This window comes from Gossypium hirsutum, chromosome D08, assembly GCF_007990345.1.
Source record: "Gossypium hirsutum isolate 1008001.06 chromosome D08, Gossypium_hirsutum_v2.1, whole genome shotgun sequence".
Taxonomy (NCBI): domain Eukaryota; kingdom Viridiplantae; phylum Streptophyta; class Magnoliopsida; order Malvales; family Malvaceae; genus Gossypium; species Gossypium hirsutum.
Genome location: NC_053444.1, coordinates 5,459,533 through 5,485,174, shown reverse-complemented (window position 1 = coordinate 5,485,174; position 25,642 = coordinate 5,459,533). Strand labels below are relative to the sequence as shown.

The 25,642-nt window shown below is 32.2% G+C and overlaps 1 pseudogene; it reads right to left on the bottom strand.

Annotated features, from left to right (window-relative positions):
• Positions 1 to 11,074: 11,074 nt before the first annotated feature.
• On the bottom strand, positions 11,075 to 16,943 carry LOC107953200 (receptor-like protein 9a; annotated as a pseudogene).
• Between the last annotated feature and the right edge of the window lie 8,699 nt (positions 16,944 to 25,642).

The window sequence follows — 25,642 nt, the reverse complement described above, 5'->3', positions numbered from 1 at the left end:
TTAAACTTTTGTGGCGTTTTTACAATAAATGTCGCAACTTTGTGTTCTATAGCGGCGTTTTCTGTATAAGCGCCGCTAAAGGCCTATCTTTTGCGGCGTTTTCTGAAAACGCTGCTATTATTCAATTTTTAAATTTATTTTATTTCTCTTTTTTTATAAATAAGTTTAATGATTTTTAATAGATTTTTAATTTTGATAATTGTTATGACTTTATTTTAAATTGATACATTAATCTGAATTTATAAAATTATTTTAATTTTATGCAGTAAATATAATCAACATTATAATTTATAAATTATTCAAATTATTCAAATTGATAATGTATAACAATTTTAATTTAGATCCCAATATATGCTCTATTTTTAAGCTAAAAAACGAATGTACGTAACTAACACAATATTAATATGTTTCATAATATATATAACATATATATATATCGTGGCATATGTTCTATAAGTCCCTTATAATAAGAAGTAAAAAATACAAATAATTTTTTTTTTGCTTTTGTTTTAGATAGATAATTAATTAAACCCTAAAACCCAAAGCTATTAATCCCTATAACCCGAAAATTTTAAAATTAAAGCCTAAACCCTAGCTCGTATTCTTCATGCAACTCCGAAACGCAAAAACCATGCATTGTAACATTCAAATTAATCATTAAGTACCCTAAACCATAAACCAATAAACATCAAGCCCTAAAACAGTAAATATTTGATCATTATCTTATAAGCCGTAAACACTAACCTCACATTAACACTAAAATGTAAACTTAGCTAATATTAATTTCTAGTGGGTACGTATTAGACCAAGTAACAACCTCATTAATATTTGTCCCTTTTCATTCATTTTCAGTTCTTAGGCGTACTATTAAGTCATTGTTCTGTTCATGTTTGATTTTGGTTATAAATTTATCAATATATATAATATTATTTATCACGATATTTGGTACTGTTTTATATATATTACTTTCTTTGATCGATTTATTTAGTCTAATTAAATATCAAAATTAATCTATTGTAATTCTTATAAAATTTTATTTTATTTTTTATTCTTTACAACACGTACAACAATTTAAGTATTTTAAATTAAATAAATTTTTGGTGTAGTGTGATATTTTATTTTACTCATAATTTAATAAATTTTTCTAATAAAGTATTTTAAATAAACTGGAATTGAAAAATAATATATATATATATAGTTAATTAGGAGTTAGGACTTCTCTTTAATAAAAATAATTTGTATTAAACAATATTATTTATTATCATTTAAATGTAAATTTTACCAATACATAATAAATAAAAAAATTTCAACTTATAATATAAAAATATAATTCAAACATTACTTAAGAATATATCAAAGAATGAGATAATATTATTGGTTTTAGATTTTATTATTAGCGGCGTTTCTCAGAAAGCGCCACTAATGCTCCGGTCTTTAGCGGCGTTTTCTAAGATGCGCCGCTAATGCTCAGGTATTTACCAGCGCTTTTTAAGAAACGCCGCTAAAGACCGAAGCATTAGCGGCGCTTTCTGAGAAACGCCGATAAAGATTGTAGCATTAGCGGCGCTTTGTAAAAAATGCCGCTAAAGACCTGAGCATTAGCGACGCCTCTTACAAAGCGCCGCTAAAGGCCTGAGCATTAGCGGCGCATCTTAGAAAACGCCGCTAAAGACCGCAGCATTAGCGGCGATTATTCAAGAACGCCGCTAAAGATAGGAGAATTAGCGGCGTGTTTTGAAAAGCGCAGCTAAGGGCCCAAAAAAATATGAAAACGGTGTCGTTCGGCTTCCGTTTTTTGCGGCACTTATTTGTAAACGCCGCTGCAATACCCAATTATTGACCGGGGCCCAAACTAAATACAATTTCAAACCCAATAAAACTTGGGCCAACCCTAATCCAATTACAAGACCCACTTGGCCTAAAGTTCCAAAAACCCTAACAGATTAGCAGCAGGTCAGCAGCCGAACCATCCAGGCGCTACCATAGCAGCAGGTCAGCAGCTGAACCATCCAGGCGCTACCATCGCCCCCACGTCGCTGCTCCCACGTCGCAGCAACCTCCACACACGCACGTACCTGCAACAGACCACAACCACGAGCAGCAAGCAAGAGAAGAAACCGAAAATATTGTAGATTGTAAACAGTTTTCTATTTTGGGGATATAAAAGCAAAGTAAAAAAATCATTTTTGGGGGGGAGACAAATATTGTATGAAAAATATTGAAGAAATACGAAAGGGAGAAATCAAAAACAGTTTTGAAGGTGACGATTTTGGTTCTTCTTTTTTCCAGTTTCTTTATTTGTTTTTCTTTTTATTTTTCCTTGTTTCTAAAAGCAAATAAAAAAAGGAAGAGAAGAGGTTCTTACTAGTTTTGGTGGGCCATCGATGCCCTTGCTATGCTTCGTCGGAATCAAAGTTGAAGGAGGGATTTAGGCGGGAAAAGCAGAGGAGAAGATGAATGTGGCTGTTGAAGTTGCAGATGGAATAGGGATTTTAATTAGGATTTGAAATGGGTTTTAAGCATTGATGGGTTATTTACGTTTTTAATCCTTTCATGCTTTTCATCATTTCCAAAACCATTGGTTTTATTGTTTTCAAATTTTTCCATGACATATTAAATCTGTTCTATTTTAATCCCATGCTGCACAACGTTTTGGAAGGGTGGGATTAATTTCCCTTTTGGCCCTCCATGTTGCACGTATTTTGCAAATTCATCCTCTGCTTTAATTTGATTTTGTGTTTTTTATTTTGTTTTGATTCAAATTTAGTCCATTGTATTTGCTTTTACAAATTAGATTATATATTTGTTTGTAAATCTTGTTATTGTTATTAAGCTGCTGTTATTTTTGTTATTATATTATATATTACTATTATTATATTATTATTATACTTATACATATATACACGCATATGTTTGTATTTTATAATAAATATATGTATATATTTTAAATGTTTTTAAAATACATGTACATATTTTATATATTTTATTATTATATTATCTTCTTTGTTTTTTATATATAGTTTATATACATATATACATTTACATTTTATAATACATATACATTTTTCCATTTTATAATTCATACATATTTTCACATACATATATATATTTTCATAGTTTATTTATATATTATATATTATATATATATTTTGTATTTCTTTGTAAATATATGCACATATATATACTTTTATATTTTTATCTTATTTTCATATATATACATACATATATATACATACATATTTTCTTAGAAATTATAATAAGTTTTTGTTTTGTTTTATATATTTCATTCATTTTTTTATTTTCTATATTTATACTTATATATACTTGTTTTAATATATGCATATACATGTTTTCAAAATTTATTTATGTATTGTACTTATATTTTGAAAATACATATATACATATAATTTAAAATTAAAGTATGGGTTTTATGTGTACATTAGTATTTTACTATACTTTTTAAAGAAAATATATTTTGATTTTGTCAAAACATTAAAATCATTTTTATGATTCAAAGGTTTTCAAAATAAAAACGATATTCAAAGTTAGGGAAATTCGAGGAAAATTGAGCCCTAACGTATTGGGTTCCGATTTTCTTTGTTAATTCCAAATAACCGAGAATATTTGTTATTTAAAATATATAAGTAAAAAAATCATTTTTGGGAACTTAATTTGTTATGTCCTAACGTATTGGACATGACATAATTGCTTCCTCAAAATGAAGTTTTACTTATAAAGCAAAAGTGATATTCAAAATTCGGCGATTTTGAGAAATTGTACCCTAATGTATTAGGTCTCAATTTCTTCGCATGACTTGAATAATTGACTGTCCTTTTCAGATTTCAATATTTGAGTTTACAAAATCTTTTAAATTTTCGACACTAAGACATTAAATAATCAAATTCGGTACCGATTTTGGGCGTTACGAGGGTGCTAACCCTTCCTCGTGCGTAACTGACTCCCGAACCCGTTTTCTCAAATTTCGTAGACCAAATTTGTTTTTTTAAGGTGGGCTGATCACACCTAAATCACGGATCGGTGGCGACTCCAGTTTTATTTTTTAAAGTCGACAACTAATTTTTTGTTTTCAAAAAAATGGTTTCGACAGCCGCTAATGCTTTTTTTTAGCGGCGTTTTACATATAGCGCCGCTAATGCTCGTATCTTTGGCAACGTTTTACGTAAAGCGCCGCTAATGCTCAATTTTTTGTGGCGTTTTTTGTCCAAACGCCGCTAAAAAGGTCATTAAAACCCTCTTTTGGTGTAGTGTTAGCAATCTTAAAAGGATGGAAAGGATAAGCAAGTGTGTATATTATGAAAATGAACAAGGTATTTATAAGACTTCAATTGGCTAAAAATAGTAAAGGTAAGTTGAATAAAAAGTGATTTTGACTTAGCCAAAATTAGTTTTAAAATGGTTTGACAAATATAGTATATAACATCAATCGATTAAGCTATTTTTAGCTTGACTAAATATAAGTATTACCAAATAAGTAATTTACCTTTTTTGGACTCTTAAAAATTCAGTTAAAAAAAGTACAAAACAAAAGGGCTTAGATGCCGCGACATATCACACAATGTTTGGAAAACCACCTAGTAATTGAATTTGGGTGTAATTGCTAGTAATTACACAAAGATAACATGTTTGGGTAACCATTGATTGGTGAGTCCCACGAATTTGCTGTAATTAGAGCACTCAATTACACTTTCTAATTCTTAGGGGAGTGAGAATTAAAATGATTACATACGTAATTACACTCAAATCCTATTTTAAAAATTTATTTTTATACTAGTTACAAAAATTATATTATAAGCATAAACACGTTTGAGTATTAGATGGTTATGGAAAATATATATATTATAATTCCTAAAAATTTTACTAGCCTCCCCTCCAAACTTTGTCCTAGGATGCACCACTGCTTCAAAATGCGGTTGAGAGAAATTGGTGTTCTAGAAAAGTAAATTTCATATTAACAATTGATTAACCATAATTCGTTGTGGCAAATTAAGCTTGATTCTATACTTAATGAGTTTGTAATCAAGTGATTTATTACTTTTTTATGCATTTTATGAGGTTAGTAAGGTTATAGTTTAAGTCAATAAAACAAGAATTGTAACACCTCAAAATTTTAATTTTGGGTATTGTGAATGTGTGACACAATTGTGTATTTGCTTCAGTGGTTAAGTATTTTGGGTGTGTTTGGGAGGTCCCAAGTTCAAGCCAGAACTTGGGCAAATTTTGGTATTTTTATGAATAAGTCCTATATTTGGTCAGTAGACTTTTAAGTAAAAGTTAGCAAATAATTAACAAAATTAGCTTGTTGGTTTGGTGGATAAGTAGAGTGTTGGTGTGAAAGAGGTCTTGTGTTTGAATCTTAGCATAGGCATTATTTTTGCTTGTGTCTCCAAAAGAGTTTGAGATAGACTAAAAATATGAGTAGTGGATTTGTGGGGAGTTTGATGGAGAGAAATAAGGGATTGGGGTGGTTATCAAATATTCTGTTAATCTTTTTTTTTCTTTTTTTCTTTTTTACTTTCCCCAAAATCCCTCCACCCTTTTGCCGTTTTTCTCTTCATTGCTGCCAAATTTCTGCTCTCTTCCACCCTTCATCTTCTTGATTTTTTTCCCACTCTGCCTTGTGTTGCTCTATGTTTGTTTGCGATCATTCAACAAGTTTTAGATAAGTGATTTGTCTCTATTTGTTAACTTTCTTCTAAAGTGTTTTGTTTCTGCCTATTAGGGGATGATTCAAGGGCTTGTAATCACCAATCGGAGTCTTAGTTTGTGTGGGAATTACTGTTATCGGTTGAAAGTAAGGTTTAGTCTCTTATGGGTTAAAACCTCGATACGATTTCGATTTGAGATCACGTTATGTGAGATTAAATTGATGTTATTTGTTCAATTATAGGCTTTGGAGTGATCGGGAACTATTTTAGCATCTAACGAAACCAGGTGTGTACCCAAAATGCGGAAAACGGGATTTGGAAAAAAGTCAAAACCGCTTGCTGTCAAGACATAAGAGAAAATGATGCGAAAAAAATTGTAGAGAAAGGAAATAAGGGTGTTATAACTTTGGAAATCAACATTTTGCACTAAAATAGTTTTGGACAGCAGCTGTAGTCTAACTTTGAAAAATATCAAAAATAGTGAAAATTGAGTTAAGGGTTGAATAAAATATGAAATTAAATTTTATTGAGTCTAGTTTTTCATCGAAGAAACAGTGTAAGCAATAGAATTGTAAATTATGAGATATAATAAATTTTCTGAGACAAGGTCAGAATGATTTCTTGTTTCCCTATTCTGATTTTAGAATATCATCAAAAATTGTAAACAAATAATTAGGGGCTTAAATTTATACATTTAAATCTTTAATGAGTCTACTTTCAAGAGAAACAAATGGAAACATCATTCATATTTAGTACTAAGAGATTAATAATTTTTAGTAAGGAAAGGTTGAAGCTGTCAAATAGCAGAATAGGGATAATTTTGAAGATTTTACTGTACTTATTTGATAAGCTATAAATTTTGAAAATTCTATGGTAGAAAGGTATCTGAGTCTAGTTCTGAAAACATCAAGCAGATCTTAATTTGGAATTTTGTAGCTTAAGATGTAAATAATTTAGTGACAATGACTCAAGTAGACAGCTTTGAATGAACATATAAGTAAATAGTGAAAACATAGAATATTTAGCTAGCATGGGTTATTATTAAAAAGGGATGGGTAGGTTGATTATATCCCTACATGGAGTGTAGGGTTGGACGAAGATGGTGTGTAGAGGCTGGTTAGGTAGGATTTTGCTACTGCATAACTGCTACTGCTACTGATACTGTGATGGGCTAAGGACCTACTGCATTTTTGACACTGTACTGAGATGGGCTAAGGCCCAAACTGTCACTGATACTGAAAAGGGCTTAGGCCCAAGACTGTTCAACTGTGCACTGTGGATACTAATTGTTTGTTTCTACAGGACTACACCCTGAGTTTACATAAATTCACCTTTTTTGTTTAATGTGCATAGTTAATCCCTAGACTTAGACGGATCGGTGCGACGGAGGACTTAGCGGTAACCATAGTAATTTTTGGACTTCATGGTTTTCAATTTACGATTTATGATTTGATTATTATTGATTATTTGGGATGTAATTTAAGGACCCTCTGGGACTTTGGTTCTAAATTTGGGTTTTTATTTATTTATTTTACTTTATGAATTTCTACCTGCTGGTCATAGGAAATTTGGTTTTCAAAAAGTTAAATTATTTTCTAAACGTATGATCACTTAGACTATTTTATTAAAACTTCCACAACGAGGCATGTTTCAAAACAAATGTTTTAAATGAATAAAGACGACTTCCTAAGTTCTAACAAAAGTTTACTAAAGATAATAGCATGAAATGTTTTCATCGTAACAACGAGGTTTCAAATCCCATTCCATGTGACATTGCCAGATTCGGTTATAACGTCTAGGCCGGGTTTGGGGTGTTACAGAAATCTTAATAGAGTTCTAATGTTAAACCTTATACTTAAAGGTTATCAATTTAGTGAATTTGGGAAAATCCTTAGTTGTGGAAAGTCAAGGTAGTAGGGTAGGCAATTGGGGCTGAACCATTCTAAATTATTTTGTTCATCTTTCAATTTTCTTTCTAGCTTTCACATTTTTTTAAAAGCCACTTCACCCCTCTTAGCAATTTCTGTTTGATCTATTGAGCTAATAAGTAGACTTGCCGACATACGCTTTGGTCAACTCTTTGTATAAGGTTTGAGATATGCATGCCTAAGGCAACACTTAAATAAGATTCGAGTTTGTCCAACACTATGCTGACACTTTCCTAAGTGTTAGGATAGACTTGTCGACATACGCTTTGGCCAACTCTTTGTATAAAGGTTGGGATATGCATGCCTAAGGCAACGCTTAAATAAGAATCAGTTTTATCCAACACTATGCCGACTTTTGTTATACCTTTCCCAACTATATAAAAGTGTTATCATATGAAAAGCCTAACACAACGCTTTTTGGATTATACTGACCCTTTTTTGGGTTGTTTAAATTTGTACCTTTAAGCAACTATTTTGGGTGTTGGCAAAATTAATAAATGCCAAAAGTAACATGTTTTAGCCTCATTCTTAATGCATTTTTGGATTATTATTCGAATTAAAATGGTGAATTTTATGCTCCTAATCCTTTAAATTCATGTTTCTATGCTTAGTAGCATTTGAGAGCAAAAGGAGCGAAAAATAAGTGAAAATTGGAGCAAGTTTCAGGAGCCACATGGGCTGGACACACGACCGTGTGGCCACACGAGCTTCTACACGGTCATGTGCGAGACTACGTAGAAATCACGAGTCACACTCCAATCCTACGGAAAAACACTTTTGTTTAGGTTTTTCGCGCATTCTAAGACCTATATATGACAAATATAAGAAGAGGGAAGAGAGCCGTCATAGAATGCTCAATAAAACAACTCAAAAAACACCATTGAAGCCGATTCTGAAGCAAATTTTAGTCAAGATTGAAGACTCACAGTTGATTTCTTAGGAGATTATCACGAGCTTCTTTATTTCTTTTGGTTATATTGTCTTTGGGATGTTTTTATTTGCAAGTATGAACTAATTTTCCAAATACCTAGAGAGATAAGCTTTAGGATGAATTATATTATTTGATTTCTATTTTTACGCAATAAATACTTAGATCTTGCTCTCAATTATGTGTATTTTACACTTGGTTTAATATTTCTATATTGTTGATCCATGTTTGTTTTGCTTAAATCAGAGGAGGAATAGACCTTGTTTAAGAGTAGATCTAGCGTAATTGAGTGAAGTTGCATGTAATCTTAGAAATAGGATGATATAAATCTACCGGATTAGAGTCAAATGTAATGGGGAAATTCATAAAGTAATTTAATGCGATAATAGGGGTTTTAATTAGAAAGAAATTTCAATTAACCAACCTAAAGTTAGTTACTCTTTTTCTTGAAGAGAGATATTAGTATGATTTAAGGATTTCTATGAATTAAGATACTAAGTAAAGAAATTGTGGAATTTAGATTTATAATGACAGATGAAATCTAGGTGAATTCTTTCCTAGGTATTGTTTTGCTTCTTGGTTATTATTCAATTACTTTCCTGATTTATTATTTGTCACATTCATAGTTAATTAATTTAAATAATTTTAGTTTTAATCAATTACTCGAATTTATCGATTAAATAATAGAAAGACAGTAATTACTAGTACTTTTAGTCTTTGTGGGAACGATTTATTTGCTCATCGTAACTATACAATTACTTGATAGGTGCACTTACCTTAGTCAGATTTTTAGTTGGTTTATGACTACATCATGTTTTTGGTGTCATTGCCAGGGGACTAAAATATTAGGAAAACTTTATTTCTATTAATTTAGCTATTTTTATTTTTATTTTGATATTTTTGTTTTTAATTTAACTTTTACATTCTAATTTTTCATTTTTTTATTATGATAGATTCTTTTGGTTTATGACTAGAGGAAACTAGTCAGAACCATTAATTTTTTATAGTGAAGTTGAAAAGACTGCTTGCAGTAATCTTAGAGAGGTTAGAAAAGCAAAAGGCAAGATAAATAGATTTTAGTACACAATCAAGAGGAAAAGGATATTTCTGTGTAGATGGATGATCATAAAAATAATCAACAGCTTTCTGCAGCTCCTACTCTTCGGACTATATATGATTATGCTAAGTCTATTCTGATTGGGGTTGAATTGAGTATTGTCAGACTGACTATTGCTGTAAAAAATTTTGAGCTAAAGTCGAACACAATTCAGATGGTACAACAATATGTTCAGTTTGATAGGTTGCAAGATGAAGATCTGAATGTTCATTTGGCTAACTTTCTAGAGATTTGCGACACATCAAGATTAATGGTGTTTCTAATGATGCCATAGGGTTACGATTGTTTCCATTTTCTTTGAGGAGCAAGGCAAAACAATAATATATATTATATATAATATATTTTTTTGAACAATTAAAAAAATGAACATTCATAATGTATTTTTTTATATGTTTTATACTTATTTTAGCAAAAAGACAAAAACATATAAATTCTTCCAATCTTAGTTAAGGTTCTCGCTGCGAACAAATTTTCATTAACAATTTATGGATATGTTTATTTGGATTCAATTTTTGCAGGTATTACTGTGATTATTGTGATACTTATTTGACCCATGATCCATGACACTTATTAAATAAAATATGGTTGGACAAGTGTACATACTCAAGTAATTAACTTTTAATTGATGATTCACTAATTATAAATTAAGTTATTGTGCAAAACTTACATATTAGGGTTATTGTCTCCACATTACACATATGGTAAATCTTATAACATCTCATCATTAAAAAAGAGTCACTTTCTCTAAAAAAATTGTGTGCTCATTTATTTAATTTATTTAAATTTAAATAAATTAGATAAACATTTATTAAATTTGAATATAAATAAAATAAAATAAAGTTTATATTTACATTTTATTAATCTTAACCAAGGATATAAATATCACGTAAACTCAATTTTTAAATATTATTATTTTGAGTTTAAATAAAATAATGAAACTACATACTAATTATTATAATTTTGTTCATTTTAAAAAATTAAAATATATTTATATCATTTAAAACTTTAAAGACTATTTATATCATTCATGTTTGATATATATATATATAAGTTTCAGTTGAGCATATGATTTAGTGGTAAAGGATATCTGTTGAAATGAAGTTTTGGTTCAGACAACCCCTCTCCCCTCTCTTTTACGCTAGGGTTTGAAACCTCAACCTAATGTCAATGAAGACTTGAAAACAATGTGAAGTTTTTGCCACCACATCAATGGTTTGGTTGACTAAAAAATTTGTATAGATAAATATAGGTTATATTAATATATATGCTACAATATGTTGAATTTAACATCATATTATCAGAACACTAAAAATTATAAAGCAATATTAAATGTTTTAATTGAGAATGCATAACTTTATATATTGCTTTACATAACAGATATATTGCATTCTAGCTCTAAAAACTTAGAAGCAGATAATCCAATCAAACTTTGAAAAAAAAAAGAGTGATGAAAATTACATACAAATGTAAACCACCAAAGTAGAAGGCTACCCACTCCTTTTGAAGATGGAAAATTGCAGAAGAAAGTACTGACAAGTCTTGATGCAGTGTTCAACAAAAGAAAACCATGCTAGTCGCCAATAAGGATTTATATACAGGATGAGAACAATAACCAGCAACACAATTACATAAGAAACAAAAAAGGTCACCCAAAAAACATACTTGTCCATCAAACCACTTTCTTCTTCGTTGTTTGAGGTATTTGGTGCTGTTGTCAGGGGTGAATCAAGGTCGCTGCAATTTTTATGCAGGGGAGGCCCGCAGAGAAAAGGATTCTCCACATAACTGCTTTCATCAAAGGTTCCAAATTGAGCTTTTGGAGACGGAATACTCCCTGACAAGTTGTTGTGTGACACATTGAAGACTGCTAAGGTGTACAACTCTGTTAATTGAGCAGGGATTCTTCCAATTAGGTTGTTGTGAGAAAGGTCTAGACTCTCAATTTGCTTAAGCTTTGAGAATGTTGATGGTATATGTCCAGTCAAATTGTTGTGTGACAAGTTTAGTGATCGAATTTCACTCAAATTTCCAATCTCTATGGGGATTTCACCTGTTAATCTATTGCATGAAAAATCAATTCCCGACATGTATTCAAGAATGTTTCCCTTGTACGTGTAAGATGCTCCTTTTGTTGTATAATCCACCTTTTCTTCCATTTTTATTCTCAATTTCGAAACCTACATCGAATGACTCGCCTCCTCTTAAAGTGAAAAATTCAAATTCAGTCAGTCCAAAGTAATTACCCCGCTCAAAGATTCCTCCAGAGCCTTCCCAATAGGTCTTTGTTAAAGATTTTTCACCATTTGGATCAAGAGTTAAACGACTCAAACAAGAAGGTATCAAACCAAAAAGCTTGTTTTGAGAAAGATCAATGATACTTAAAGAATACAATTTACATATCTCAATGGGAATTTCTCCAATAAAATAATTGGCTTTTAGAAGGAGAACACTCAAAGCAGAAAGAGTTCCAATCTGGTATGGAATTTCTCCACTCAACTGATTTTCACTAAGATCTAAAGTCACCAAGGAAGAGCTATTAAAGAATGCATTTGTCAAGGTGCCACTTAATCTATTTTTGCTCAAATGGAGATGTATGATAGATTGTGCGCCGAAGCAAGATGGTATTGGGCCAGAAAAATTATTTTCTGAAAGGTCCAAAATTCTAAGGGAATCCAAATAGCACAATTCCATCGGAATGAGACCCTTGAGCTGATTGTTGGATACTGCCAATGCATTTAATTTTGACACATTCCATATCCATCTTGGGAGCTCTCCGGACAAATTGTTGTTACTTAAATCCATATCAACAAGGGAATATGAAAGGAAAGTTGAGATATCAATGCTAGGTATATTTCCATCAAAGTTATTGCCATCTAAATATAGCAATCGTAATGAAGTTGAGCAAAAGATTGTCGGGGTTATCTTTCCACTTAGATGATTATTTGATAGCCTAAGAAACCCCAACGAGTCACTTTGAGCTAACATTTCTGGTATTCCTCCAGATAGCTGATTATGTGACAGATCTAATAATAAATTCCAAGTGGTCAAACTACCCAGACAAGGAGGAATATTACCTTGAAGGGAATTGCCTGCTAGGTTTAACCCATTTAGTTGTGGAAAGATTGAACAAATGTTTGCTGGAATTGGACCTTGTATTTTGTTGTCAGATATATCAACAAAGGATATGTTTGGATTCGGATGAGATGGAAGATTGAGATGACCCATAAAAGAGTTACCCTTCATTAAAAATGCTTCCATTCTTGTATTGTTCTCTAACAACCAAAAAGGAACCTTCCCTCCAAAATTATTATATGAAAGATCAATAATACTCAGGTTATTTTGGTAATAGAGGAATTTCGGAATTTCAGTTTGGAGTTCCTTTGTTGTGCAATTTGACAAACGGAAGGCTTTTAGTTGGAACTTTGGGACCCATTTTGGAATGGTAGGCTCTTCCACTAACTAGTTTTGATTGCTGGAGAGTACTTTGAGGTGTGAATGGTTGGCAAATGATATGAAAATGGAAGGAACTTCGAATAGGTTTCGTGAAAGAGAAATGAATCTAAGCAAAGTGAGATTGGCTAAGCCAATGGAGACACCTTTCCCGACGAATTGATTACCGGAAATATCCAAATAATGAAGTGATGACAAGTTAGCCAAACATGAAGGGAGGGTTCCTTTAAGAGCATTTTCACTAAGATCCAACCCCTCAAATTTCCGTAAATCACACCATCCTGTAAAATAAATTTGTACAAATTATTTAAATATTCTAGGAGGATAAAAAATAATTAATCAAGAGATTGTCTAAATAATTATGTCATAATTATTAATTTACCTTGGGTAGGTAATGTCCCAGACAGCCCACAACCACTCAAAGACAAAATTTTAAGAGAAGCCAATGCACCAATGCTTTGAAGAATGTTGTTGTTGAGAGATGATCGATCTAGTACTAATTCCTCAATTTTGCTCGACACTTGCAATTCATCTTTACAAATTTATAAGAGTTATTTAAATGATTGATGTTAAGTAAATAATATTTTTAAAACTAAATATTCACACACACATATTTTTTTTACCTTGAGTAGAAAATGTGTCATTAAAGTAATTGCCTCTCAAATATATGGTATTAACAGATGAGAATGTCTCCAGGAGTTGTATTAGAGAAGCAGTTCCATTGTTGAACACCCCGTTTAAGTTAGCAACCTTTAGCTTTCCTAAACTTTCATTTTCTGAGAGTCAAATTAATAATTGCCATCAGTTCACTAGATATCTAATGGCAAACAATAAGTGAGACTTTATTTAGTTGATACATATACCTTTATTCTTTATGGGCACAAATTCCTTCAGCTCATTTCCACTCATGTCTAGCTCCTCTAAGTTGCTTAAAGTGTCTAATAATTCTGTAAAAATTGACAAATAAAATTTAAATTTAAAATCACACAGAATAAATGTAATAATTCAATAAATAATTTGTTTTGTTTAAAGGGAGATTAAATATGTTAAGTATTTCCACCTTTAATATTTATTGATCCTTTAAGCTGATTATTCCGTATACTCAATGACTTTAGATTGGAAAACCCACTAAGCTGTGTCAATAAGTTGTTCGTGAAGGAGTTCTGATCCAAATTAAGCTCTTCTAAATTGGTCAAATTAAGTGGCCTCTCACCATCTACAAAGCATTTAGATAAGCAAATTTACTACTAATGGAATATTAAATGAGATATTGGTATGTATATGTAAGAATATATAAAGTAGAACATATCGACACATACCATAGGGAGATTGGAGGCTCTCAATTTTATTGGCACTCAAGTCCAACTTCTTTAGCTTTGTCATATTATTCAATACTATCCAAATCAATAGAATGCATTTTTTTGTCAGTCCAATAAAGTAATCATCACAAAAATTCAGTTGTGGTCAAATTTTATATAACAACTTCATTTGTCTGCAAAATATTGAATGTTATAGATAAGTGGTCGCTATAGATTTATAACAACATTTAATATTTAGGTCATATTTAAATTTATAAAAATTTTAAATTAAAAAAATTAATAAAAATATTTATTAACAAGATATAGATTGAGTCTTTAATAAAATTCACTAATGTAACTCCATTTATAAAAACTATTTTCATTTCGTAAAATATGAGTAATATATTTTATATAAAATTTAAACAATTTATTGAAATAATATCTTAATTAAAATTTGTTAATTTTAGTTCACTTAGAAATAGAATTAGTTGTGCTAAAATTTGAGACAACAGATTTATAAAGAACTAATTTAGTAAATAATATACTGTATACTTTATAAATGTTGCTATTATAGTAGATAAAGATAATTAATTCCACATCTACAAGGCTGATTATATATATTAACTAGTTTCTTTCCAATGCGTTGCTTAGATTGATGGTATGTATTAATTAAATACAATTTTTTAATTTAATACTAAAAGAATTTAAAAGACATAGAAAAAAATTTGAAATTGAAATACTATTATCGTGGTACATATATTTTACTTTATATATTAAAGAGAAAAAAATATTTATTTTAAAAAGTTAATTAAATGTTTATATGTCATCTACGTGGAAATCAACATATATGCCACATTAACAAAGTTAACAAGCGTTAAATTTTTCATTCATTTTAGGGTGATTTGATAAAAAAGCAAGTTTAAATATTAAAAGAGGTGAAAAATTAAATTAAATGCTAAAATAATATTTTTATAAAATTGAAGGACCAAAAAATCATTATGCCTTTATTTTACTACCCGAAAAATGAACTCCAAATTTAGCTTATTATTTTTATTTTATGAAATTTTACATACCTGTAATACCTACTGACCCTTCCAATTGGTTTCCCCCAATACTCAAGGACCTTAAACTTGATAACCCCTTGAGATCTGCCAAATCATTGTTGTTCAAGGAATTATAATCCAAATTAAGCACTTCCAAATTTATCATCGGTTGCGCTTTCTCACCTATAAAAGATTTAAGTCGAATAATTTTAAGGAGGATTTGTTTGTATAATATCCAAGAATAATTATTTGTATCTCGATTTCATCTTTGATTTATTCATAAATATACTTTTATAGGTAAACGCCTTGAAGACATAGTTGATTGTACATAGAACATCAAATTTAGATATACCTTGAAACTGTCGGAGGCTTTTGATGCTATTGTCGTTTAACTCTAACGTCTTCAAGTTTGTCAAACTCTTCAATTCTATCCAAGAACAATGAAATATATCAAATATCAACACATTTCAAGGCTTATTCACATGAAAAAAATTAATTTTAATCTTTTAATATAAAAGTGGCACTCACTTGTATCTAATATTCAAGGATTTTTTATACAAGCATTTTTAATCAGAAGAAAAATTCTGATTTATCATTCTCCTATTTAAAAGAGATAAGAATAACACAAAATCACAATTTCATACAATACATTCTCTCATTAAGTACATGTACGCTTTAACTTGTTTAAATATATGCAAACTTTTAATTAACATATGGGAAATAATTTGTTTATTTCAACCTATTGTCTGTCAATTAAAATTAGTTAAAAAGTTTAATAACCGTATTATGAAATAAATTAATAGAGAATTTAGCAATCAATTGTAAGTTGGTATGATCAAACCTTATACTCTTTCATTTTTTTTTTTGCATAAACTTACAATTGATAGAATTTGAGAGATGGAAGCTTACTTGATAAGATACTATCATTGAAGTAATTCTGAGTTAATACAAGAGTTTCTAACTTGTTGAAAGCAGATGAAACAGATACTGCATGCAAGAAAAAGTTATTGATCATGAGTGTCTTAATTTAGAAAAAATTAAAGGAATAAATTAATTCAAGGATTAATCGGTCATCGAAGAGATGAAAAGCAACCAACCTTGGTTATCTACAAGATCTGCAATTTCATTTCCACTCAAATCAAGGCTCTTCAATTCCTCAAATGGAAGAAATAAAGAGACATTGAGATACCCATATGGATCTGATATCCATTCACGGTTATCCCATTGACGTTTGAAACCAAGATCGAGACCTATTACTCGTTCAGTAGTGACGTTGCACTCAACTCCTTCCCATTCACAACAATTCGAACCTTTCACATCTACCCAGTTACTGTCATTGAAGAAATATTTGAGTTGGAAGAGAGCAATTCTCTCCTGCTCCAAGCACCCCTCAGTCTGTCGCCACCCTTGTATGATGAACAGAAGTGTAGTGAGTAATACCCACAACGATTTAGCCTCCATCTTCTCTAAATCAACAAACCACTCACTTGAGACCTGCCTGCATTTCGATCAAACAAAGCCTTGGACTTTATACACCTTGAAGTCCTCTCTTACTCCAAAAGTTGGGCCCCACTGCATTGATTTTTTTTCTCTAATTATGCTAACCACAGAATTATTATTATACTAAAAATAAAATCAAGCTTTGGGGGTAGAGGTGCTCATGGGCCGGGCCGGGCCCAGAAAAATTTCGGCCTAGCCCGAAATATGGACCTGAAATTTTGTCCAGGCTCAGCCCGAGAAAAAATTCCTAAGCCCCGAGCCCTTCCCGGCCCATTTTTTTAATAAACACCAAAAATTTATTTTAAAAATAAAAAATAAAAAAAATATTTTAAAATTAAAAAATATATATATATTTATTATATATTCGGGCCAGGCCCGGGCCAAAAAAGTGGTGCCCGAGGCTCGGCCCATTTTCTAAACGGGCCTCATTTTTTTGCCCAAACCCATATTTCGGACCTATATTTTTACCCGAAGCCTCCCATATTTCGGGCGTGGCCGCCCGGCCCATGAGCACCTCTATTTGGGGGCTATGTCTTTTTATTTAATTAGATTTAATTATAAATAATTATATCAAATTTATTAAAAAAATTATAAACTAAATGTTTTATATAAGAAGTTTTAGTTTAAATTTTGGGGGTAAAAGTGAAAATTGGATAATGGTGACTACTGATATCTTGGCACCTCTATTAGGTTTGAGAGTATGCGGCAAAGAGAGTATTTTATAGCAAGCATGGCCAGTCAAATATGTCATTTCACATATCTCATTCCCAATCAGCTGTGAAAAACGTTGCCCATCCCTGCATTTTTTGTTATGGAGGTTTTAGCTCAACAAGCTCTTATAAACCTCTATTCACCAAACACTACAATTAGAGGGTTTAACTACCTAATCCTCTATTTGTACCCAAATCAGTTAAAAGAAATCCAAAACCTTATTTATCAAACATTTCCTATATCTTTTATAAGGAAAAATTGAAAAGAATATAAACCCATAAAATTTAAACCCAAATATCTGCCAATTTTTAATATTTTTATTTTATCTTTCAATAAAATCATTATTTGTTATTTATATCATATTTTTATAAATATATATTTATATAAAATTTCACCTATATTATGAGCGTGACAACCATAAATTTTTTTTTAATTTTGGTAAGCATAACAGATTTATTATATTCTATACTACACTATAATAAAAGCTATATGTGTTGAATTTTATAAGTGAAGCAATTATCTTAAAACATTTTTAGTTTAATTATTACTATTGTTATATACCAGTGAACACTAACCCAAGTCTTTAATAGGATCCGAGTTACTTACCTGTAATTCGGATAGGCCCTACCAGACGATTGAGTGCGAAGCGAACTACGAGAGGATAGCAAGGCGAGGTCACGAACCTAGCTCATAAGGGGGTTCGCGACCCCAGCTCGTAAGAACTAAGGAAAGGCCACGGTCTTAGTTCGCATATGAGTTAGGGGTTCGCAAAAAGGAACGTGCGCTCTGTAGGCAACCTAGACATATGTCCAGTAAGCTCAGAGCCTACTTAGGGTGTTAGTCCTAGAAACAGAAAGGACCGTGTGCTTAGTAGGCAACTAGACACGTGTCTAGTAGGCTCGGAGTCCGTAAAGAATTCCAGTACTAGGGACAGAGAATGCCAGTACTAGGAGTAGTGGAGTCAAGACAAAACAATAGAGTCATATCATGAGTTGTAATAGCATGTATAAATACCTAAAGGCTCCCATCAATAAAACATAAGAAAAATATTATCAAAAATTGGTGCGATGAGTGTGGACAGTCTTTTAATTGTTAAATTTCAACAAGTCTGATTTTATTTATGTCAAGTTTTCAGAATCGAAATGGCTCACCCAAATTTGGAGTTTTCCCTTCATCCATTCGATAGAATAGGTCGGAGCCACAGTCTCTGGCAATAATCATTATAAAGCAAATTTGTTGTTGGGGTGGTTTACTGACAGAACGAAGAACCTCGACAATACAGCTCATCCAAGAGTTTTTGGCCCTCTAGACCTGAACACTTCCGTTGGCCAGGGGTTGACGCTCCTTCCTAACCAAGAGGCACCACTGTAGTAGCTCTCTACCCTTCAGGAGCAAATAAGATTCAAAAGGGAATAGATGGTCGCTCAGGAGGTGCGGTTCGAGCAACAACAGGCTTTCCAACATGAGCTGCTGAAGCAAAACGATGAGTTAAAAATAAAAATGCATTCTGATAACTTTGGCTTCCAAGACAACGTAAACATGCAGAATGAAGTCCTAGGCATACAGGTGAAAGAATGGCAAAATGAGATAGAAGAGTTACAAAGGGGTGTAAGGGTGCTACACCCTAAATATCAGAACATCGATTGGTTCTACTCAAACAATCTATTGGTCCTTGAGATCGTAATAGTAAACTTATCACGTGACTTCAAAGTCCCAATAGATATGTTCAAAGAAAGAAGGGATCCGCAATCCCATTTGGTGCAATACAATGACTATATGAATGTGATAGAGACATCAAATGTAGCGAAGTGCAAGGCCTTTTCAACGACGCTAATTAATCATGTACAATACTCATTTACCTATAACAGACCGCAAAGTTTGGCTAACTTATACGAGTGAACCTACAAGTTCGTGAAGGAGAAAGAAATCAAGAGGGCATACCGTGAAACCTTTCAAATGGAGAACAGACAATCAAGGAAAATAGAAGGATCTTGAAGTAGATAGGGCCCTCCTGACCAATTATTACAAGTGAGAAATGATAAGTTGTACAAAAATTAAGCTCATGGTAACCCTCTCAAGGCCCCCCAAGGTTCTTAACTAGAGTACACCAGGAGGTACTTTCTTGATAGCGGACTTGAAGCTTACACCCTGTTGAATGCCACCTGCACTTTCATTCTTAGCCAAGTCAAGAGCCTTGGTATCCTACCCAAGCCACCCTCGATGAGGAGCATTGCAAGAAGATTGAATTCTAGGGATAGATGTGCCTTCCACGATGACATTGGGCACAAAATTAATTATTGTTTCACGTTGAAGGGTGCCATAGATGAGGTAGTACGAAATGATGAACTCTCAAAATTTGTGAACCAAAGCAGTCTCTAATAGGGTCAAGGTTCGCGTAGCAACCCTAAGGGTTAACAGAAAGTTAAGCATACCATCCACGTGATTGTAGGCACGGATAAAGACTAGGTAGGTTTCAACGTAAAAAAGAGGGTACATATGAGAAGCGTGATGTCAAATAGCGCTCCAAGAGATCACTCCAGTAGGAAAAATAGAGTGTGGGATTTAATAGTGACAATGGAGAATTAGTTTATAACGAAGAGGGTAATGATCCAATGGTTGTTTCGACAATAATTGCAGGTTTTGAGGTCAAAAGGATATTCATAAACAGTAGAAATGCATTTGGGGTGTTGTCTTAGGATGCATACCAAAAGATGAGATTGAAAAAATATGTGTTGTCTAAGGTTAATCCGTTATATAACTTTGTGAACCACCCAGTTAAGGTCAAAGGCTCAATCACCTTACCAATGTTAAGAGATGGCTAGCACACAACTATGGAGTATGTTAAATTCTATGTGATAGACCATTTAATGGCGTACAATGCTATCTTTGGACGACCGGTGATGAGGATGGAAAAGATGGTGGTCACAATGTTTTGCATGAAAATCATGTTTTCGACAAAGATTGGGGTCAGATTTTTAAGCTCAGATCAGCAAACTATAAGGTAGTGTCAAATGTTATTTATTAATCAGGCATGAGAACCCGTCACTAAAAGACAGAGTTTGCGAGGAGCAGTATTAGCAAATCAAGTCTTGGATTTAAATAATTTGGATATAAAGGACGAGGAGAGGAACAAGAAACCAGAGGTTGCGTAGCATACAGAAATTTTGCAGCTATTTTTGCGATAACGCTCTAACCAACCACTATCTATATCCTCTTCACTGGTAATAACCACGTTAATGGCGCTCATACCAGTTCTACGCCTCTTGTGTTAGTCCCTCAAAGTAGCTCGTAGATTCATCACCTAAGTAGCTTCGATAGCCTCGTTAATTTCTGATGAGATACTGATCATTTTCTTAAAGTCACTCTCCAAACTGTAAATTATGTCTGCATCATCAACAACCCTAACATCAGTAGGAGTATGTAGCAGATTAACGGGGGAATTACTTTTCATCTATGGTAAGCCCGATATTGTCCAAGGATGAGTGTTTATCCCACAATAAGTGTAATAGAAATTTCTAGGCTCTTCCCTCAACCCTATTAAAATTTAGCCCAAATGATCGTTATCACCGTAGAGCACATGTAACCATGATTGCCTCCTAGAAACCACACCTAATGCCTCAACAACTTCTTTTGTATCACCCTGTCTTTACCCATTAGGGTTGCGACCTTTCAAACAATATAAGAATATGCTCCTTACAATTATAGCGTCCTCAATAATTAAGGAATTACTAACGTTAAGCCTTCTCAGCTAGGCCTCACCTCCAACCGTCCTAACAGTTCGCTGGAAAGAACACATATCTCTATTAAGGGTAGACCACTCTGTAGGAAACCCAAACCCATCGACAAACTTGTAATTTACCCTGATGTACTTACTCCAGTTCAACTGAAGGTTTGGGCATCAGTTCGTAATTATACTTGGGCCTTTCCCACAATGGAGAGAAATAATAAAAACCTACTGAATTCACTAGAATTTGAGCCTTTAATAGGTACAATTTTGGAATATTGCAAGTTGTGGTGCTTTGTTGCAATAACAATAATCAATAATGTAGGCCATTGCAATCCATCATGAAATCTCACAAAGTTGACCAAGGGCAATTTGGTAATCATCAAGTAGATGGCAAAAGAAGGGGTTCAAATGCAAATGAAACCTAGCCTCCAATGCGTGGAAATGAAGTAGAAAACTACCATTGCTGGTATCGCTGAATCGGTGCGAACCTTTAGGGATGGAGAATTCGTAGGCAAAATTGAGAATTTTGATTCCTCGCGCATGTAGAGCTCGAAGCATTTCTTCATGCTTTGTAGTGAAATGGACAAAATTGGCCTAAACAAGAGCTTTAGAAAGATGTTCCCGCGGTGGATAGTGCGGAACTATTTGGCCATGGGCCCCCTCTCATCCTCAACATGTTTTTGGCATAAAGAAAAAAAGAAGGATGGAAGAAATTTAAAACCTAAAGTGAGGGATTCTTGAGATTTACCTTGAAGAAGAACTTCAATCGATTCCAATTATGAAGATACTAATAGCGTGAGTTCTAGGGTTTTAGGAAACCCCCTTTTAAAGAAGTCTTTTCCCCCCACTTTTAGACGGTTCATATGACAAAGGTAGATCAACGACCCAGATACGAGTAGATGGAAACGGTTCAACTTTCAACGATCATATACATGCACATGAAACTCACTCACGCACGTGACAAGACAATCACTATGCATCACAGCTCGCAGCGTACATAAGAAACTTCATGTGAACTTGATGTGATGGATCTAAGAAGCACCACTTTGTAACCCTCCTTAAACCCACTAGGGGGACTATTGTTATATACTAGATATCACTAACTTGAGCCATTGATAGGATCCGGGTCACTTTCCCGTAACCCAGATAGGCTCCACTAAACGATTGAGCGTGAAAGGAACCACAAGAGGATAGCAAGGCGAGGTCGCGGACCCAGCTCACGAATCCAACTTGCACGAACCAAGGAAAGGCAACGATCTCAGTTCGCATATGCCCTATGGGTTCGCAAAAAGGACCACACTCTCCACAGGCAACCCAGACACGTGTCCAGCATGCTGGAGTTCGTAAAGAATGTCAATACTAGGAACAATGGAGTCAAGATAAAGCAGTGGAGGTCATATCATGAGCTGTAATAACATGTATAAATACCCGAAGGCTCCCATCAATAAAACACAAGAAAAATATTACTCAACAACTATAATGTTTTTGTGAAACGTTTGGAAATCTAAAGTTCTGTGTTTTGGTTTTAAAATTTATAAAGATTTTCTTTCAACCAAAGGTTTTTAAAATATTTTTAAGTTTAGAGATTTATAATACTTTCATTGTAGAAAAAAAAAACTTTAGATTTGGCTTTGGAGTTAAATAGAAAAGAATTTAATTTTATTTATAATATTTTATACCCATCATTCAGTAACCAAAATATGAAAAAGAATTAAAAAAATAGAATCAACATGACGTGAATAAACAAACATGTTAATATTTACATAAAAATAAATTACTGACATTAAAATTTATATATAATAAACTGAATTGAAGCATAAAATAAACAATAATAATTGAATTGAAAAATAAAACACATATATTTTTAATATATATGGGATAAATTCCTTGTGGAAAATTCAATGGCATTCGTAACAATGGTGACAAGAAAAGCAGACCACTCAAACACAAGTGATAGTTATAGAGATGCCTCTTGACTTTTGCGTCAACCCTCCAGCCCTTTCCCTATACCCTTTCTCAACTGCTGCAAATTGTTACTCTATCAGATGATTACTAACTTATTCGTGGAAAATGTGGAAAATCTCATCCACATAAAATTCTGGTGGTTCAGAAAACAATTAAAAAACTTATATAATGATAAATATAAAAAAACATTTGAGAAGATTTGATTTTGTAATATTAGGAAATTGTGTAAATTTTTAAAAATTTCAATTGTGGCTTGATTTTGATTTCGATCATCGATGAAAATTAAAATGTATAGTTGAATTTAAGAGAGCAAAACTATAAATAGAAGATTTTTCCCTCACTTATAAAGATATCATTGTATCAAGAAAAAATGTTGATGTCATCAACATTATACGTGACATCTGAAGTGGCGTTTTAGTTGACAAAAACGAAATAAAAATGTCAAATTTAACTGCCACATCATCTTGACCGTTAAAAATTAACAGTCAACATCAGTCAATGGATCATTTTATTGAGTTTTAATAGTTCAAGTATCTAATTGAGTGTAAAAATAAAGTTTAATTGCTCTTTTTTTCTTTTTAAGTTCAAGGACTTTTTACACCTTTAAACTTATATAATATGATTAATATATTTTATATAAAATTTAAACATTTTATTAAAATAATATCTTAACTAAATTTATTATTTTTATTCATTTAAAAATAGAATTAATTGTGCTAAAATTTGAAACAAATTGCTATAAAGAACTAATTTACTAAAAAGTATATTGTATTATAAAACGACGTATGGGATATAAAAAAAAATTCAATACATATGGGACAAATTCCTTGTGGAAAATTCAATGACATTCGTAGCAACAGTTTGCCAAGTGGGTTTTGAATGTGGAAAATTCAAGCATCCCAAAGGAGAAAAGCAGACCACTCAACACAAGTGGCCATTATGGGGCTGTCTCTTGATTTTGGGGTCAAGCCTCCAGCCCTCTTGCTATGCCCTTACTACAGGTTTCTTGACTGCTTCAAATTATTGCTATATCACTATTGTCGGGGGGATCGACTCTTGAAATCTTTAAAAGGTTTTCTGTCCGATAATCAATGGATTTCTTTAATAATAAAATATTGACCCTCAATAGGATTTTTTATTTTTAAATATTTTTTATTATTTAATTAAAACATATACCTTTAATCTTTATGCGCACGAACTTCTCCACCTTATTCCCGCTCAAGTCAAGTTACTCTAAGTTGCTAAAATTATCTAATAATTTTATAAAATAGATAAATTAAATTTAAAATTTAATCACCTAGAATAAATGCAATAACTTAATAAGTAATTTGTTTCTTTAAATATATTAATTTTAATATATAAACATTAGCATCATCATTTAAATTATTCAAGAGATAATATATAAATTTTATACTCTTTTTTAAATTAAAATATATTTCTCCATGATGTTATGATTATAAGTTATGACTTTATATTCTATTATGAACAATAATCACAAATTTAATTTCTATGTTAATATCATAATAATTTTATTTAATTATTTTAAACTGTAGCATACGCGAAGAAATATTCTAGTTTAATTATAGTGGTTCTGAAATATTTAGGAGTTTAAATGAACAAATTGTTTGAACTGTTCATGAACCATTCATATAGCGTTCGTTTATGTCCGTTTACTAAGTTAAATAAATGAGTATGAAAAAATTTTTATGGTACTGAAGAAGGAAAAATTGGGTGCGAAAATGGACAATGAGAACAGGGTTTTTTTCTTTGGTGAAAATGGTGTAGATAGTGTTAGAGTAATAGAAAGGAAATTAGTAGTTAAGCCAGCTGTTAATAAAGTAGTTAGTTGTTGAGTAAACAGTTAGTTAGTTGAAGAAGTTACTCCCTATCAATACTGTATAAATACATGTGCTGAGCTTAATGATAAGTAAGTAAAAAAGAGTATTCATCAGATATAGTTCTTTGTATATTTTAACATGGAACTGTTGATCATGGGTTATTTCTTTCCAAAGGATTGTTCAAGCCAGTTTGCTACTCAGATGCTGATTGGGCCTCTTCTATTGAAGATCGTCGCTCTACCACAGGCTATGTTATCTATCTTGGAACAACTCCAATAGCTTGGTGCTCCAAAAAGCAGCCTGTTGTGTCCCGATCATCTACAGAGGCTGAATATAGGAGTCTTGCAAACTGTGTCTCTGAGTTGTTATGGGTTCGACAAATACTGGATGAGATAGGGATTTGCATGGACCATGCACCCACAGTCTGGTGCGATAACACATCCACAGTGTCTCTGTCAGCCAACCCTATGC